The following is a 17,595-nucleotide window of genomic DNA, read 5'->3' as shown; positions in this document are numbered from 1 at the left end:
TGCAGTTCTCTTGAAGACCCAAAGCCATACACAAAAAACAAAACCCCCAAACTCTAGGCAATATTGAACATTCTCTTGACAACCAGTGAAAATAGAATTCTGTGAACAGATCGTCTATGGAGCCAGAATTTCCAGTTTGTTCGCGGGACTTTCCAGGGCTCCGGGCTGCGCCTCTCGCCAATGAATAAACAGCAGATGATAAAGTCTAGAGACAGTTCCTCTTTCCTGGTTGAGCGACCAAGCAACACAAGAAATCATTTTTTGTTTAGAAAGAAAATAAAAGAAAGTGCCGCTTTATGGATGAGGAGTGACGTCACCCCACATGGAGGCTCCTCTGGGTTCCACGCTCACTCTGGGGCCTCCGCTTTCAGGTCACCCGGCGTCCAGGCCGGAGGCCCGGCGTCCACACCACGGAGAGCATCCGCCAGAGGCCGGGTCCTCGGGCCCACCCGGAGCCGGGAGCTGGCGGTTCCGGCGATGCAGGAGGCTGCAGCCCCAGAGCCCGCGCACGCCCCCGCGCACGCCGCACCATGTCGTGTTCCAACGCAGGGCGTCTGCTATGGTTTTGACCTTCCTCTCTGGTGCCGACTGTGTTGTTGCAAACCGACTTCGACATAAACAACCCCTCCAGGCCTCCGCGCGCCTTCCCTGCCCGCAGCCCGGGGCTCTGCAGACGTGCCCGTGGTCAGGCTGGGTCAGGGATGCCCTGCGATGTGACCGGGTGGTGCCCGGCCCGGCCAGCACAGGTGTGCTGGGAGGAAGGCTTCTCCTGGACCAGCGAAGAGAGGCGAGGGGTGCGTTCCCGAGACCCTTGCGTGTGGGCGCTGGGGGCAGAGGCCCTCGCTCTCCTGTGATCCTGTCGGGCTCTGACACTGTCTGCGGTTCATGTGACGTCTCAGACCTGGGGCCTGGGTTGAGTGGGCGCGCGCCGTCACCTCCGGGGCTGCGGTTCTATCCCACATCAGAGGCAGCGCAGGTGGTGCCTGGAGCGCTGACTGCAGGCTGGACGCTGGCCTTCACAGCCCAGCTCTGACCCCCAGACGCTGTGGGACCTGTCCAAGGTTCTCAACCTCTCTGAGCCTCGTGGTGAGACTTGTTTCAATTTGGGGGGAATCTGCCACCTAAGGTTTCAGAACGTTGCTCCTTGACGTGCATCTGAGTGTCGCCTGGCTGAGCACTGAGAACCTCTGGTGGGGCTGCAGTGTCCACGGGCACTTATTATAGCTGTTGTCACCTGCTGACACTCTTGGTGCTGGGAGAGGCCACACGGCAGGATGTTTCAGGGGGTGGGGGCGGGGGGCGGTGGTGGTGATGGGGTCTGGGCTCCTGCCTCTGCATCCAGCCCTGTTGGTGGTTGGCCGTGTGGAGGGAGCTTCCTTTCCAGCCTGACCCCTGGTGACGCTATCAGGGTGACAAGACCCCACGATGTGTCTTGTGAAATTACAAGAGTAGCTAATATCTCGGAGGAGAGAGAAAGACGCAGATTCCCAGGGGCTTGAGGCTCAGACAAGCCAAGGAGCCTCTTTAAGGAAAGCACCAGCGGCTGGCGTGCTGAGCGGCCCTCCGACGTCTCGGATGCGGGGCTGCAGGCTGCACGGGTCGGACAGCGGCGCTGGGTGTGAGGGCGGACCCCCAGCCCGACGCCCAGATCTGGGCTGCGTTTCCCGAGTTTGCTCCCAGCAGGCTCGGCCTGACCCACCCAGTTTGACTTCCTGGTCTAACCTGATCCTGTCCCCTCTGCCCCCGGGAGCCACCGGCCCATCCCCGCTCCTCACAGGTCCGCTTATGTAAACCTTCCCTCCCGCCTGGAAGCCACTTTCCAGCGATGTGATCTCAGGCGTCTCCGTAACCTCAAGGCTGTATTCAACCCTGTCCATCTCACGGCGACGCTATGTCAGGAGGAAGGCGCTTAGACCCTGTAAGGTGCTGTGTCATGTACGTAAGCTACCGTGGTTACGCCTACACCCTGCTGACCTTAGCCCCGGTCCACGCCGAGGTTTCCTGTCTTACAGACTCTGAATCTGCCCCACAGGTCAACGTTGCAGTGTCACCTGCTTGTTTTCTATGAGTTTATTTCTGTCATCAAATCATACCTTCTTTGCAGAGCGAGTCAGATTTCTGCCTCTGCTTCCTTTCCTAAGTAGCACACTTAGAAGTCTTTTAAACATACTTCTTATGAGATTTTAAACTTGTTAACTTACTCACATTTGTAACAACTGAAAGTTTTGTTGGTTGCCTCAAATATTCATTTTATCTCAATTGTTTTCTAATTACATTTGAACTTTGCTATAAATTCTGTGGGCTCTCATGTAGCTCCTACCCAAAATTATGGGTCAAATTGGCCACCTGTCTGCCGACAGATGGAGCGCTAGAAAGGTCTCCACGAGTTTCACGAGGCCTGAGCTCGCCGGTCCTGTGTGCTGTCCAGCTGGCCAGACACACAGGGTCAGGCCTCCCTGGCCGTCCTTCTGTTTAGACCACTGTAGGCAGAAGAAAGAAGAAACCAAACCCTGTATGAGAGTTTAACGCTAAAAAGTGTAGTTTTTAGGAGCTCGTGGCCTTGGGGAACTTCTACCCCAGCACGTTTCACAGTGGAGCCCAGTCTCCACCCGGGCCTGCCTCCCCAGCCGAGCAAGCCCGCCACACCTGCCTCAGCCTGCGTGTCAGCTGCCTGTCCCTCTGTCACGCATCTTAACTTTACATTTCAAGAATGTCCTCTTCTCCAGAAACACTTAGCCTTGAGAGAGTTTGATATGTACTTACAGTTTTTCTCTTTTGAGGTAAACTTTACTCAAAGTGAAATGCCAGTCTTAAGTGCCCCATCCTCTGGGTTTTGACAAAGGCGTCTGTGTAACCCAGACCCACATCAAGAGGCCAAACATGACCGTCAACCCAGAAGGTCCACAATGCCCGTCGAGCTCCGCCCCTGCCCTCCTCAGGTTAACTTTTCTTGTAGAACTTGGTACAGACAGACTCGCACGGCGTGTACTCGCTGTGCGAAGCCTTCTTCCGTTTGGCAAAATACTCCTAAGTTTCATGTGTGTCACCGTGCACACCAGCAGTTCACTGCCTTTAATTGCTGAACTTCAGTCCGCTGGAGGAAATACACCGCCCGTGATGCACCCATCCTCCAGCGGATGGACTCTCAGGCTGTCTCCACCTTCCTGCTACTGTGAATAAAGCCATTACAAACATTCTTATGCAGATCTTTCGTAGAAATACACTTTCATTTCTCTTGGGCAAATACATAGCAGTAATGGCTGAATCATAGGATAGGTGTATGTTTAATTGTTAAGAAACTACAACATCTTTTCCCAAAGTAATTGTATCACTTTACACCTCCACCCGATTGCTTTAAACTCTCAACAATATCAAGTCTTGTCAGTCTTTCTTTGTTTTAGGAAATTCCCTGGTGGTCCAGTGGCTAGGACGCTGCACTTTTACTGCTGCGGGCCCTGGTTCAATCTCTGGTTGGGGAATAAGGAACAAACAAAAAAACAAAAACCTCCAACTTGCTGTTTCAGACCCTCTATTTGGTGCATAGTGGTACCTCACTGCAGTTTTAATTTGCAATTCCCGAATCTTTGGTGATGTTGAACATTTTTCAAGTGTATCCCTTCTTTTGTAAAGTGTTGAAATCTCTTGCTTGCTTTTACTTTTATTGAGTTTTAGGCGTTCTTCACATAATGTGGATATTTCTTTGCAAATAATTTCTTCCAGTCTGTGTCTTGCCTAATCATTTTCTTGATGGTATTTATTCATGACCAGCAGTTTAAAATTTTGATGAAGTCTAATCATTTTTATTTTGCTTATCATCTATTTATCATTTAAAAATCGTTTTGTTTATCTTTTGTGTTTCATTTTATCTGTGGTTATTGCTCTCCATATCTTGTCTGAAAAACCTTTGCTTACCCAAAGTCACAAAGATATCCTGACGCTCTCCTGTAAAAGCTTCAGGGTTTCAGCTTTTACATTTTAGGTTATGAACCATCTCAAATTAATTCTGGTGGATGGTGTAAAATAAGGATCAAAGTATATTTTTTCCCACAATGAAAAACTCTGCTTGATCTGTGTTTCACAGAGTCTCAAGGGCAAGTCCAAGGCCACAGGCTGCCCTCCTGGGTTCTGAACTGCACTCTGATGAGGGTTTTCGTTGTGGGGTAGATCGAGGTCCACAAAACGCCAACCTCGTTTGAAAACCATTTCGGGACCTCAGATCGCAGGACCTCCCTCCCCCCCCCCCCAGTTAAATCAGTTAGGACACACCTACGTATTCTGGTTTCTATCTGCTCACTTCTCTTAACTCACCTGCAGTATTTTTAGCTAGTGCTATTACTATTAGTATTGCGATATTCAGAACGCTTTGTTTCATGACAGCATGACTCAGCCACTGGATTTTATAGTCTAAGCCAGACGTAAAGTTTTATTTCATGACTCATTCTATGTAAGTAAACAGATCATTCTGTTGAGCAAGGGTGTTTCATCTCATAATGGCAAAGAATTTGGGGATTAAATGGTGGATGGAGAACGCAATAGGTCATGACAGGTCTGAGGCATAATCTTTCAAATCTTGATGAATATGTTTATATACTGTGCTTTACTTAAATACGAAATAGTCAATATCTCTGGACTCTCATAAAATCTCCCCCATATTTCAAAGCTTGAGAATTCCATAATGTGCGTAAATTCCTCACTCATTATGGTTCTTTAATTCTTTGATAATAACCCAACTGTAAATTCTTCTGAAGAATCTCTTTAACCCACAGACAACGCCCCACGCATCCAGTCCCCACCCCCGCCACCCTCCCACAGGGCACAGCGTCGGGACTCTCCTTTCATTCTACAGGAGAGTCTAATGCTGACTTCTCTCTCGAGTAGGCCTAAACAGAACTTTAGAGAGGACTCTCCTCTTTTATTTGTTTGTCTTTCCTTGGAACAGACATGGAGACCAAGAGGGTCCCTTCTCTTCGGCCTAGAATATACCCTTTGGTGTGTGATGAAATTTCATATGAGGTGAGTACATCTTGGGCTCCGGGGATTCAAGTGTCTTGGCTGAAGAACTAAAGGACATCAGGATGGGAAGGCCCCTCTGAGTGGACAAGTTGAGGGCACGACTCCAGGATGCAGTAGAATTATCAGGCTGACATCGTGCACCAAGGACCTGAATGTGTGCCTGCATGTGTGTGTGTGAGACTGGATGGATCAATTAGGTAGCGTATTAGCTACCTAATGCTGAGTAACAAATCACCCCAAACTTAGCACCCTAGGACAAGAAACAGTAACTATGTCACAGCTTCTGAGGGCTGGGCCTCTGGGAGCACTCGGCCAGGGCGTTCCAGCTCAGGTCCCACCACTGGCCGGCGCGGTGGTCATCCGGAGGCCCAGCGGAGGCTGCGTCCAGCTCCCGTGGCTGTGAGTGGGCCTCTGTTCTTGGCGCCTGTTGGCTGGGAGCTCAGTGCTCTGCCCTGAGGCTGCCTGAGCGTCCCCAGGGTGGCAGCTGCCTCCCCCAGAGCCGGTGGTTTAGGAGAGGCAGGAGACACAGGGGCCCACCACCGCTGCCGCGTGGGCCGCGGTCACACAGCCCAGCGCTGGTGCAGCCTGGCAGGCGGTGCCCAGGTGAGCTCCTGCTGTAGAACTGCTCACGTTGATGCTTGTACCGAGCGTACAGATGTTTCTCCATTTCGTTAGCTTTAAACAGCAGTCTTCTGCCCAGCCACATGGCCGTGATAATGTTACATCATCGTAACTGAATCATTACAGGCAGAATAATAAGGCCTATTATCTTTTGGAAAAAAATATCTTTTCTGTGTAACTCCTCACTCTGAGAAGATAAGCATTTACAGGTAACAGAAGAGACCCTAAAGCAGGTCTTTAAAGCACCAGGCAGAACTCGGCAGCAGTTGTTACTGTTGCTCATTTGAAAACCAAGAGAAGCCACAAGGCTACCGGAGCTACCGCCACGGAACGTCCCGCGCGTGGGAGGGAGGACGCCGTCTTGCAGATGAGCAGGTGCAGGCTGGGTACGGTGCCCGGTCACAGCGTCGGCAGCTCACGGGCAGGGCTGAGACTCAGTTCAGGACTTCAGGCTCGAGTCCACGGCCTTCCTGCCACCACTGCTCGCGGGACAGAGCCCTGGAGCCCGTCCTCCGCTGCAGTCCCCTGCGGGGTGGGGTCCCAGTCTGGGATCTATGTTAGGTCTTCATGACAAGGTCACGCGTAGGCAGCACGGATTAGTGCTTCTTGTCTGAACGGTGTCTCAGGACAACCAGGGCGCTGGCCCCCTATGGACTCCCTGACCATTTGGGGCTCCTACGCTGGGCTGCCGCTTGCACTTCAGGACATGGGGGTTTGCAGGGCAAGGGGTGGCATGTGAGCTGAGAACTGGAGAGCGCCCGGGAGACCCCCGACCCTATCCTTCCCGACTCACCCTCAGCCCCCATCCCACCTGGCGTCCTGGGCTGAAGGACACGTGACGCTCAAACAGGTGTCTGAGCCGTGAGGCAGGAAGTGGTGACTGTCCCTGCATTAGCATCTGTCACGGGCTCCTTGTGGGATCCCACACCGGAGGTCACCTGGGAGAAGCTGTCCTGCAAGGCTCCATCCACCCCCCCTCTAGTCGAAGTTCTCAGCTGCAGCAGAAACCAACTTAGGCCAATTTTGAAAGAAAAAGAATGTAGTAAGAGTAAAGTGTGCCAACCCTTCGGGGGGCCTGGACAAGCCGTCCTCCCATCTCCCAGAGCAGGGAAATTGCTACCATGACATCACAAGCTGGAAGCAAGCTCCCTTGACCACACCACTGGTGCTGTGACGCTGTGACACTGATGTCACTGAGGCCGCCCTCTGGGGGGACACTAGTTGCCACCTTCTGGCAGGGAGCCACTGCTGGAAGCGGGTCCACGCGTCACCTCTGCTTTGCATCCCTGGCTCCTGAGTCTGCGTCCCTGCCTGGGCGCCAGATGCAAGGGGTGCCAGGGAGGCAAGGTCAGCTTCTGCAGTGGGGGGAGAGGGGGCAGCCTGGTCCCACATCACGACCTACACAACATCTCTAAACTGAGAAAAGTGAAGATGGAGGGTGGCCCACCAAGAATGACCTCACGGCTGTGCCTGAGGTCCTCTTCTGCACTCTTTATAGCGAGAGCATCCTTCCGGGGAGCCTCACGCTACCTGGTTACCATTTTAGCCCCTTCAGGTTAGTTTCACCTCAAGATGAGCTAGTTCATAATCACCCATCTGATTGGATGGGGTTTAGAGGAGAAGGAACTTTTGCTGGAAAGAAGCAAAAAAGAGAAATCGGGGGTGGTGGCAGAGGGGCCCACAGAAAATGCCACAAGGTTTTACTAGAGTTGACCTGTCTGCCTTTTTTGTGTTAAAGATTCATGCAGTGTTCACGCTGTACTTGCTCGTTCTAGGGCTGGATCCACCCGACTGAATGCAGTCTCCACTGTGGGCTGTTCCGGTTTCTGCCTGGCCCCAGGAGGCAGCCCACGGAGGTTCTCTGGAAAGTGGCCTAAGTCTTTCCTGCTTTGGTCCACTCTTTCCCTGAAGCCCTCCCAGATTTCTCGGGCCTCCATTGTGTCAAGATCAGCAGAGACCTGGCTGTTTCCTAGTTAATTGCAGCTGATGCCTTGTTCTCTGCTCTAAGACACCAGCATCTGGCACACGCATGGAGGAAGGAGGCCCAGGACCCAAGAGGAGCAGAGGGGAGGCTGTCTGGACTCGATGAGGTCTTCAGCAACGACTTCTTGGAGGAGCTGACATCTAAGGTACATCAGTCTACCCACCTTCACCTGTGCTCACCCCTCACCCCCAAGAGCAAAGGGCCTGGTTACCCACATGAGGAGTTCAGGCAAAAATCCCTGATTCAATGCTGACGTCAAATGCAACAGGCTCTCTGAAAGCAAATATGTTTATTTTGTGTGTGTGTCTAGGGCAGTATTTTAAAGCAAGTGTCTATCAAACCCCGGCAACTTCGGCCTCAGGACGTTGTCGAGCCAAAGAGCTTCGTAAGATTTTAGAAAGGATTAGCCTTGCATGTGAATAGAACCAGGTTCTGTAATTATTCCTGAAACCGTTTCTCAATGGGCAATTAGGGGATTAACCATACAATCTGATCAAATGTTCAGGCCTTTTACATACTGCACTGTTCTTACCAGGCCAACGAAGAGATCCATTTGTCCTGACGTCATCCTTAAAGGAATCACTCAGCTAAGAGATTTACCACCAACAATTAAACTGAAAGCACTACCGCTCAGACTAACAACAGCAAAACTTAATGATTTTTCTGTCTCCAACATCACAGAGAATTTCAGCCGGTCTTAGAGTTTCACAATGGTACCTCATCGGTGCTGCGGGGACGGCGCACCAGATCAAAGGCAGTGTGTCTGCACACGAGTTTCATATTCAGTCCAAGTATTCTTATGTAAGAAAATGGTATGACTAAAGGTTAATTGTAGAACTGCAGGGAATAATACCATGCATTTTATGAAGGCAGTGGGCAATGAATAGATGTTCCCTGAAGAAAAAGCTTCCTGCCTCTTAAGGAGTGAATCACCCACATCAGGGTCATGGCCTTCTTCATATGTGAATTCAGATTTGCCATCAAGACGCCAGCTTAGAGCTTGGCATTTGTTGTTCCCTTTCCATGAGATATTCGCTTTGAAATTAAGGAGACTCGGCAATGATTTAAAAAAATTTTAGAACCTGGTTGAGTTTCATAGCACCCGTGCCCGTCTCCATCTTTTTCAGGGGACAAGAGGCCAGGGTCCGGATCCTGCAGGAATCCAGCTGTGCTTCTCTCGGGCTGCAGGCCGTCTCTCGCCCGTGTCCCACGTGCACTGCCCGTTTCTTGACTTTGGCTTCTGTGCGCCGCCTCTCACCTGGACCACACGTCTGGCCCCTGGTCTTTCTTGTCGCTGTTGCGCATCTGCTTTGCTTGCAGGGCCCTGTTCCAGCATCACCCCCTTGGAGGTGGTCATCCTCAAGCAAAGATGTTTAACTTGCTTTTGTGTAACACCCTCAGTTTTATGTAACTCTATTGCTAAATTTTTTATATACTATTGCAAACATTTGTCTATGCCCTCAATGTGGAGGAGGTGGGGGGCTGGGGGCAGAGGTTTTGTTCTCCAGACAACATTTGTCAACGTCTGGAGACGTCCTTGGTTGTCACCACCTGGGGTCCAGGGGTAGAGGTCGGGGTGCTGCAAAACATCTTATGACACAGGACAGCCCCAAGACAAAGGACCGTCCGGCCCCAGAGACCAGCAGTGCTGAGGCTGAGAGGCCTGGTGACACAGGGCCCTTCCTGTTACACGGAGTTCTCGTCAGCAGACCCGACACACAGGAGGCCCCCACATCTTTCCAGAGGAACGAATGTCTTCCACTTATTTTGTCTCCTCTCTCAAACCCACAGCCGAGGCTGGTTCATAGGTGCCAGGAACCACCGCTGATAAATCGTTCCCCTGAAGAGGCGGGTGGAAGAAATGCCCTCGCTCTCGCCTGGTGACAAGCCTCCCGGGAGCCTTGTCACCCTCTCTGGTCTCCTGTCCAGTTAGCTTCCTTTGGGGCAGCCCCAGTTTCAGATGAAAACGTTCCCTTTTTGGCCCAGCACTGTTTTGCCCAGAAAACATCTCCTTTCCAGCCCGCAGTTCCCACGCGGGGGAAGGAAGAAAGGATGGGAGCTGGCCGCTGAGGGAAGGGGAGTGTTTGGATGCATGGCTCTGGGCTCATCTGGAAAGTATGCGTCCTGAAAGGGAGATGATGCAAAAACTCCTGCCTGGTGCCCCCAGCTGTCGCCCGGAGGCCGGCCCCCCCCAAGAACGCTGGGCGACTCCAGGCTGGAAACGTTCAGAAACCCGTGAGGTGGCGGCAGGGGTGGGGGCGGGGCCCGGCTCAGCGGAGGCCGCAGGTCGCCACGGAGCGGCTTCAGGTGGATGTCGCCTCCCGTGCGCCCCTTTGCAGGGTGGCTCACTGACCTCTGGTCTCACAGCCTCGGTGTCTGTCGCCCGGCCTTTGAAAGAGCCGGTTCTGGAGGCCCTCCCCCCGCCGCCAGCAGCTAAAGGTGTGAGACGGGGCGGGGGCGGGGAGGTGCACAGGCTGAGTGTCTAGGTCCACTTGATAATGGGCTTTGTGGCCGCTGGTCCTCTGCGTCTGAACTGGGATCACAGATGAAGCCCGAGGGCGGGGGGACCAGGGCGGTGAGCAGGGCAGGAGGAGGGTTCCCCGTAAAGGAGTCGCCGCCCCCACCTCCGTGATCAGGGCCAGGTGCCCCCTCCCAGACGAGTCCTCGATGGGGTTCCATTCTCAGCTTTGAGTGTGGATCCCCGGTAGGGGCCCATCCATGGTTAACCCTGGCCAAGGGAGCTTCCCAAAGGAGACTGTTTGCTTTAGATGTTGCCCTTCCGGTTGCTGGAGGGATGTGCTGTGTGATGTGTTTGCATGTGTGGCTTCTCCTTTTTAAACACATAGATTGCAGGGCGATGGCTTGCTGTTTGGGAATCGCGTGCGCCCACAGGAGGAGGTCGGGCGCACAGGGACGGGGCCTCCGGGCCCTCGGCCGGCCTGTGGCCCGATGGGGGCTGTGTGCAGGGATCTGCGGGCCTGTCCTCCCGTCCCTGCTGGGTGGCAGTGAGCACACCACTTACTCCACGCAGAGCCTGAGCAGCCGTTAAGGGTGAGGCTGGTCCTTTCTGAGACCCACCCCCGGGCCAGGCTCTCATAGGGCCTTGCAGAGACCTGGCTATCAATTTCTGTGGCTTATGTCTGCCTCCTGGAAGTTTAAGCTGTAAAACAATTCTGCCCGAGGGTTTAGGGCCAGCGGAAAACGTGGGACGATAGCGCTTTCTTCAGGTTGTTCCTGAAACAGGGATCACCCTGGCCCCAGGGGAACGCAGCGCGCGTCCTTGGAGGAAGTTCGTCCTTCACGGGGTCTGTTTTTCCCTCTCCCAGGGTTCGCTCAGGTGCTGAGTAGGGAAAGAGGCACGGCCCCAAGGTGGTCAGCGGTGGGTCAGAGATGCCGGCGGCGGTGACTGTGGCCCCAGCGGACCTTGGCAACGTCTGGAGACATTTCTGACGCCGGTCTTGGGTGGGCGTGTGTCCCCGGCGTCGAGGGGGCAGGGGCTCCGGCTACCGCTCAGCGTCCTCGGGGGCACGGGCGGCCCCTCACGGCACGGGACCCCAGCCCCGACGTGCACGGTGCAGAGGGGAGAGGCTGGGGCACGCGGCCGGGAGACGCGTCCCTCCAGAGCCCCGGCCCCACGGCGAACGCGCTCTGCGGTGTCTCCCCGGCGCCCGGCGTAGCTGTTTTCCCCCCCAGCCTCCTGGGACGTCCAGCCCGGGCCCGAGCGCTCCCGGCCCTTCCCGGCGGCTCCCCACCAGGCCCCCCCCCGGTTGCCCTGAAGGGTCCCACCCCTGCTGAACCACGCACCTGCGGGCAGCGCCCTTCCCTGCCCTCCTCCGGCCCTTTCCGCCTGAACCCGGTCCCTGCAGACCACGCGCTCCCCGCCCCCCTCCTGGCGTCCGGATCGCCCCCCGCCCCCAGCTCCGCGCCGCCCCCGGGGCCCCCGGGCGGCTCCCGTCACCCCCGCGGCCGGCCGCCCGCACCCGCCCGGCCTGCGCCGAGCTCCCAGCCAGCGCGCCTTCCCCTCTGCACGGTCCGCTGCGCCCTCCCGTCTGTCGGGCCTCTCTGCGCTGACCCTCCGGGCTCTCACGGGAGCGACTAGAAGCGGCCCTGCCCGCACGCGGGCCTGCGCGGCGCTGCGCTTCCCCTCACGGGGCCGGACCTCGCTGCTCCTCTCCCGGGTCGCCCCGCTGCCGTGCGCGCCGCTCCGTAGGGAGTCTGCACCTAAGGGCACCCCCTTCCTCCTGCATCACCGACTCCCCTCCCCCAACAGCGAGCAGGCATTCCAGACCTTTCCGCCTAAAAAGTCCTTCCTCGACCCACCACCGCCCGGCTACTCACTCTCCGTCCCCTTCACAGCAAAACTCTTCCCAGACCTCGCTCTGGCCTCTTTAGGATTCCAACCTTAGCATCTTCTCCAGCAAATTCCATATCACCAGGCACGTGGTCACGTGCCAACCCAGCCCCTCTGTCTCTCAGTGGCAGCTGGCATTCCCCGGTGGTCGCGCCCTCTGTGCCCGCAGACTGGCTCTGTTGTGGGCCTGTTTTCCCTAATTTTTGCCTGCCGGGCGGCTTCCTGCCAGTGTCCTTGGCGGGCGCCCCCTCCGCCGCTGCCCCGTGCTCCCCGACGACGCGGGCCCGGCCGCTCCGCCCTCTTCCTGGGCGTGGACGCTGCGTCCTCTGTGGAGCCCCACGGGCCCGTCCCTGGGGCCTGGACGGCGGCACCCAGCCTGCGCGGCCCCCCTCCTTAGACGGCGCCGAGCCTCCCCAGGCTCTAAGTTGCCGACGTCGGGGCTGGGCCCTCCACGTCTCGGGACGGGCACCGTTGCCCCGACGCACGGTCAGCGGGCCGTGGGTGCCCCCACATCCTCACCCTGCCTGGAGACCCCACCCCCGCCCCCGTCCTGCCAAGGCCGCCGAGGCCGAGGTTGCCGGGCGGGTCTCCTGCAAGGACCTTGCCGCTCCCGGCCCCGGCCCCGGCCCCGGCCCCGGCCCCGCCTCTCTCCCAGTCGGATCTCCTCAGCCACCGCCACGGTGACCTTTAACACGCGCACGCAAGTCAGGCCCCTCTCCCGAGCAGGGCCCTGCGAGGGCCCCCCGTCCGCAGGTCCGGTCAGGCCCTCCGCCTGGGCCCCGGCCCCGAGGCCCCAGCCCCGAGGCCCCAGCCCTGAGGCCTGCAGGGCAACCTGGCGCTCCCGCTCTCGCCCTTTGGGGTCGGGCCTCTACCCTCCGTGTTCCCTCTGCCTCGGACCTCCTGCCCGCAGGCCTTTCCACGTGCTGCTTGTGTAACCCAGGGCGTGTTAAAGTTCACCTCCGCGGGCAGGCCTTGCTGACTGCGGCGCCGGGGGCGGCCCTCACCCTCCTTTCTACTGCCTTACTCTCTGCCTGGCGGGCGTCCCCCACAGGGCGTGTTCTACGTGTTCGTTTGCCTGTCTGCTCCGTCTTCCCCCTTAGAGGACCGCGTCCGCCGGGCAGGCGTTTCCTCTCTTTTATTCACAGTACACCCCTGGTGCCTGGAGCAGTGATGGGAACAGAGTGGACACTGGCTGGACCCCTGTGAGCTCCTCTCCCCTCAGACGGACCGAGAGGGAGAGGGGCTCAAGGGCTTTGGTTCCTGCAGTCCTGGGAGCAGCACGGCCATGGGGTCTTTTCCCCTTGGTCTTAAAAGCAAGGTGGAGCAGGTAGCTCAGGAATTCCTCTTTTCCTCTGAAGTTCTTAGGAGGAGGGTAACCAGGAGTGTGGCCGGCCTGCCGCAGGGTTTGGAGGCTCTGATACCGGTGCGATGCTCTCGGCTTGCTGTGTGGTCCTGGGCCGCGAGCTTCGTCTTCCGTTTCAGTGTTCTTCCCTAGGGGTTGACTTGGTCCCTCTGTTAAAACGCAGACGCCTCTGGGAGGCGTAACGTTAAAGTCCTGCTGGACAGGACTCAGGGGGCTCTTTTCTCTGCCGCCTTCGAGGGTGTGGGACGGGGAGAGGGGGCTTGTTCTCACGCGGATGCGCTCACACGGGAAGCGAAGCGTTTTGATGACTGCTGCTGTTTTTCTCAAAAGTGATTTGAGGCAAACACGACGGACCCAAGATGTATTATTATTGTTACTGTTGACAAAATCTGTGCCGACCGTCGTGATAGCTCTGAAGAATGAAGGTAAAATTCTACCGCAGATAAAAAACCCAGGACTCTGGCCCTAGTTCTTCTGTAATCAGAGTTAAAGGCTGTCTCAGGCAGCCCACTTTGTCGACGCCGGCGGGTTTGCAGAGCTTGTGCGAGCTGTCGGGGGCGTCGCGCTAGACGACTCCGGCCACTCCCCCCGCCCGCCCCCCCCCGTGTGAACCTTCCACACGTGGTCCTCCCCAAGAGGCCGAGCCTGGGAGCCTTTCGCGTTCTTTACGTGTGCCACGTGTACTCGTGTTTGGGTCGTGTATTCTACCACGACTTTTAAGGCAGGCTGTATATCTATAAAGAAAATAAATTGGACGTTAAATTCTCTTTGGAGCAAGGTGGGTTTAAAAGGCTGGATAGCTGCGAAGCTTTATCTCAAGTAGACAGAATAAACGTGAGCCGTGACGATCCTTGACCCAGTTTCTGGATTTTGCTAAGAGTGTGGAAAAGAGTTTTGCAATTACGGGGGCTGGATGTGGGCTTCCTGACGCCGCAACGAGCTTGACAGAGGATGTTTATGTAACTGAGCTCAGGGCCCCGCCTCGCCTGAGCAGCGCACAAGTCGCTGTGCCGTTCCTGTTGCCAGCAGCCGTTACCACCCACGACGCGTCACTTTTCTTTATATAGATTATCAGTCCTGTTGCCATTTTCCCCCTTGGCATGAAAGCGAGTTTGCCCAACCAATTCATTCCTCTTGCTTTTGAAATACAGGCATTGATGGGCACGTGTGTGCCAAACATCTTGCGTGAGCTTCTCCTGGAAGCTGTGAGATCTATTCTGAAAAGGAAAGCAGGAACGACTTTTACAGATGTCAGTGTAACACACTGAGAGGGTCTTCTTGTTGTTGTCCAGTTATCTTTGCAGCTTTTGTTTGTAATTGGAAGTAAACCCCAAAGATTCTGATTGTTTCCGGCAAATTAGGAAGTAAATTTAAGTATTTGATCCCTCTTGGCTAATATATGTTGAGTGGTAAAGTAGAATTCTCCCTCTTACTTTCACATTTCAAATAAGTATAATTATTCTTTCTTTTCCTCTTCTATTCAGAGAAGAGCAGTGGACCCAACTGAGATCACTTTTTATCAATGGCTGCCTCCCCCACATTTTAAGGGACTTTATTTATTTAATAAATTTTTAAAATAAATTTTTATAAATTTATTTATTTATTTTTATTGGCTGTGTTGGGTCTTCGTTGCTGCGCGCGGGCTTTCTCTAGTTGTGGTGAGCGGGGGGCTACTCTTTGTTGCGGTGGGCGGGCTTTTCAGCTCGCCGGCTTCTCTTGTTGCAGAGCACAGGCTCTAGGTGCACTCAGGTTTCAATAGCTGTGGCACTCAGGCTCAGTAGTTGTGGCACATGGGTTTGGTTGCTCCGTGGCATGTGGGATCTTCCCGGACGAGGGATTGAACCCGTGTCCCCTGCATTGGCAGGTTTAACCACTGCGCCACCAGGGAAGCCCCTAAAGGACAGATTTAAATAGCTCTCATTTTAGAGAAGAATGTTTTGCTCAACCAGCCCATGCCTAAGTGTCATCCTGCAGTCTATGACAACTGGCCTCCCCAGACTGTCTCCACTGTGACGATTCTCTGTCCCTTAATCACCTATATCGATTGCACTTTCCAGGCATTTTTCAAAATATCCGATCTTTCCTCCACCTTCTTTCTCTTCATCTTGTAGCACGCAGCACGGGGACCACACTGTCCTTCAAACTCTCTCCTCCTGAGCCTCTGCGACTTCAAAGCCTCCTGGTCCTCTGTCTCCTGGCCGACACTTCTCCTCTGGGCTCTTCTCCGGGGGCTGCTCTCCAAGGCTCGTGTTGCCATCAGTGTTACCACTTTCTTGTCCCCGTAAGAATCTTTTTCTCATGACTTCAGCTATTACTTCAAAGCTGAGACACTCATCCCTGGACCTACTCTGTTTCCAGCCCCATGTCTTTGACTGTTTTCCAAGCATCTTTTCTCAGATGTGTCATGGTCATCTCACACGCACTGTGTCTGAAGCCACAGCAGCGCAACTGGTTTCCTTTTCCAAGTCCTTTATTTCCATGAATGGTGTCATTATTCTTCTCATTAGATAGTTTCAGAGTCTTGAAATAATCTTTTGTATTTTCTTTTTTCTCACATAACTACTTTGTAGATGATGACAGGTACCTGTCATTTCTGTAAGTTTCCACATTACTCCTCAGTATTACTGATAAATTTTTCCTAAGTATGACTGATAGCATGATTACCTGCTTAGAAAGCTGTCTTAAATTTGAGTGATCTCACTAGTAGCCACAGGACGAAATCACACCGAAACTAGAAGTATAATCATGATAATTTGAGTCAGACTTTTGACCCAAAGTAATTTCTAGGGAATAGTCTTTGCCATCCATCCCTGCACCTGTCCATCCCTCCATCCATCCATCCACCTGTCTACCCATCCATCCATCCATCCATCCATCCATCCATCCATCCATCTATCCATCCACCTGTCTATCCATCCCTCCACTTGTCCGTCCATCCATCTATCCATCCATCCATCCCTCCATCCATCCTTCCACCTGTCAATCCATCCATCCATCCATCCATCCATCCATCCATCCATCCATCCATCTATCCATCCATCCGTCTATCCATCCCTGCACCTGTCCATCCATCCATCCATCCATCCATCCATCCATCCATCCATCTATCCATCCACCTGTCTATCCATCCCTCCACCTGTCCGTCCATCCATCTATCCATCCATCCATCCCTCCATCCATCCTTCCACCTGTCAATCCATCCCTCCATCCATCCATCCACCTGTCCATCCATCCATCCATCCATCCATCTATCCATCCCTGCACCTGTCCATCCCTCCATCCATCCATCCATCCACCTGTCTACCCATCCATCCATCCACCCATCCATCCATCCATCCATCCATCCATCCATCCATCCATCTATCCATCCACCTGTCTATCCATCCCTCCACCTGTCCGTCCATCCATCTATCCATCCATCCATCCCTCCATCCATCCTTCCACCTGTCAATCCATCCCTCCATCCATCCATCCACCTGTCCATCCATCCATCCATCCATCCATCTATCCATCCCTGCACCTGTCCATCCCTCCATCCATCCATCCATCCACCTGTCTACCCATCCATCCATCCACCCATTCATCCATCCATCCATCCATCCATCCATCCATCCATCCATCCATCCATCCCCCTGTCTACCCATCCCTCCACCTGTCCCTCCATCCATCTATCCATCCATCCTCCATCCATCCATCCACCCACCTGTCTACCCATCCCTCCACCTGTCCGTCCATCCATCCATCCATCCATCCATCCAGCTACTTACCTATTTACTTACCTATGAACGCCACCTAAATCTCTGTTTCTCCCTCAGGGTCTCTTAGCCTTGGCACTATTGAGAATGTCTTACCAATAATTCAGTTTCTGTAAGCAATGTTATAATATTCAGCATGCATTATCTATCTGTATTTATTTATTTATTACAAAAAGACCAGTTGAAGAAAGTGTTTGGACAAGCTCTCGTCTGTGACTTCTGGTTAGAGGATTTAACATGGTAAGGAATTAAGAGGCACCAAAGAAAGAGCTTTGCCCAGTGGAGACTGGAAGACATTTTATTTACAAAGGCTGTGCAGAGTGCAGAGCCCAGGGCCAGCACTTTACTTGTTCTGAGAAGCACATTTTTCTTGTATTTTAAAATAAGAGTAATTGCACCTATTTCATAGCCCTGTTGTAAGTGGTAAATGAAATACTCGTAAGGCCTGGACACGGCGCCTGGCACACGCAACAACCGAGCCTGAACAGAGGCGGTGGGATTGCTGTGG

The 17,595-nt window shown here is 54.2% G+C and overlaps 1 long non-coding RNA gene across 1 annotated transcript; it reads left to right on the top strand.

The window, feature by feature from the left end:
* Positions 1 to 4,838: 4,838 nt before the first annotated feature.
* On the top strand, positions 4,839 to 9,185 carry LOC130830774 (uncharacterized). The gene is made up of 3 exons (XR_009047903.1): positions 4,839 to 5,013; positions 7,643 to 7,763; positions 8,746 to 9,185. It is a non-coding gene; the product is annotated as an uncharacterized LOC130830774 (long non-coding RNA).
* Positions 9,186 to 17,595: the final 8,410 nt, after the last annotated feature.

This window comes from Hippopotamus amphibius, chromosome 11 (assembly GCF_030028045.1).
Source record: "Hippopotamus amphibius kiboko isolate mHipAmp2 chromosome 11, mHipAmp2.hap2, whole genome shotgun sequence".
Classification (NCBI taxonomy): Eukaryota; Metazoa; Chordata; class Mammalia; order Artiodactyla; family Hippopotamidae; genus Hippopotamus; species Hippopotamus amphibius.
This window is presented reverse-complemented; position numbering and strand designations above follow the sequence as displayed.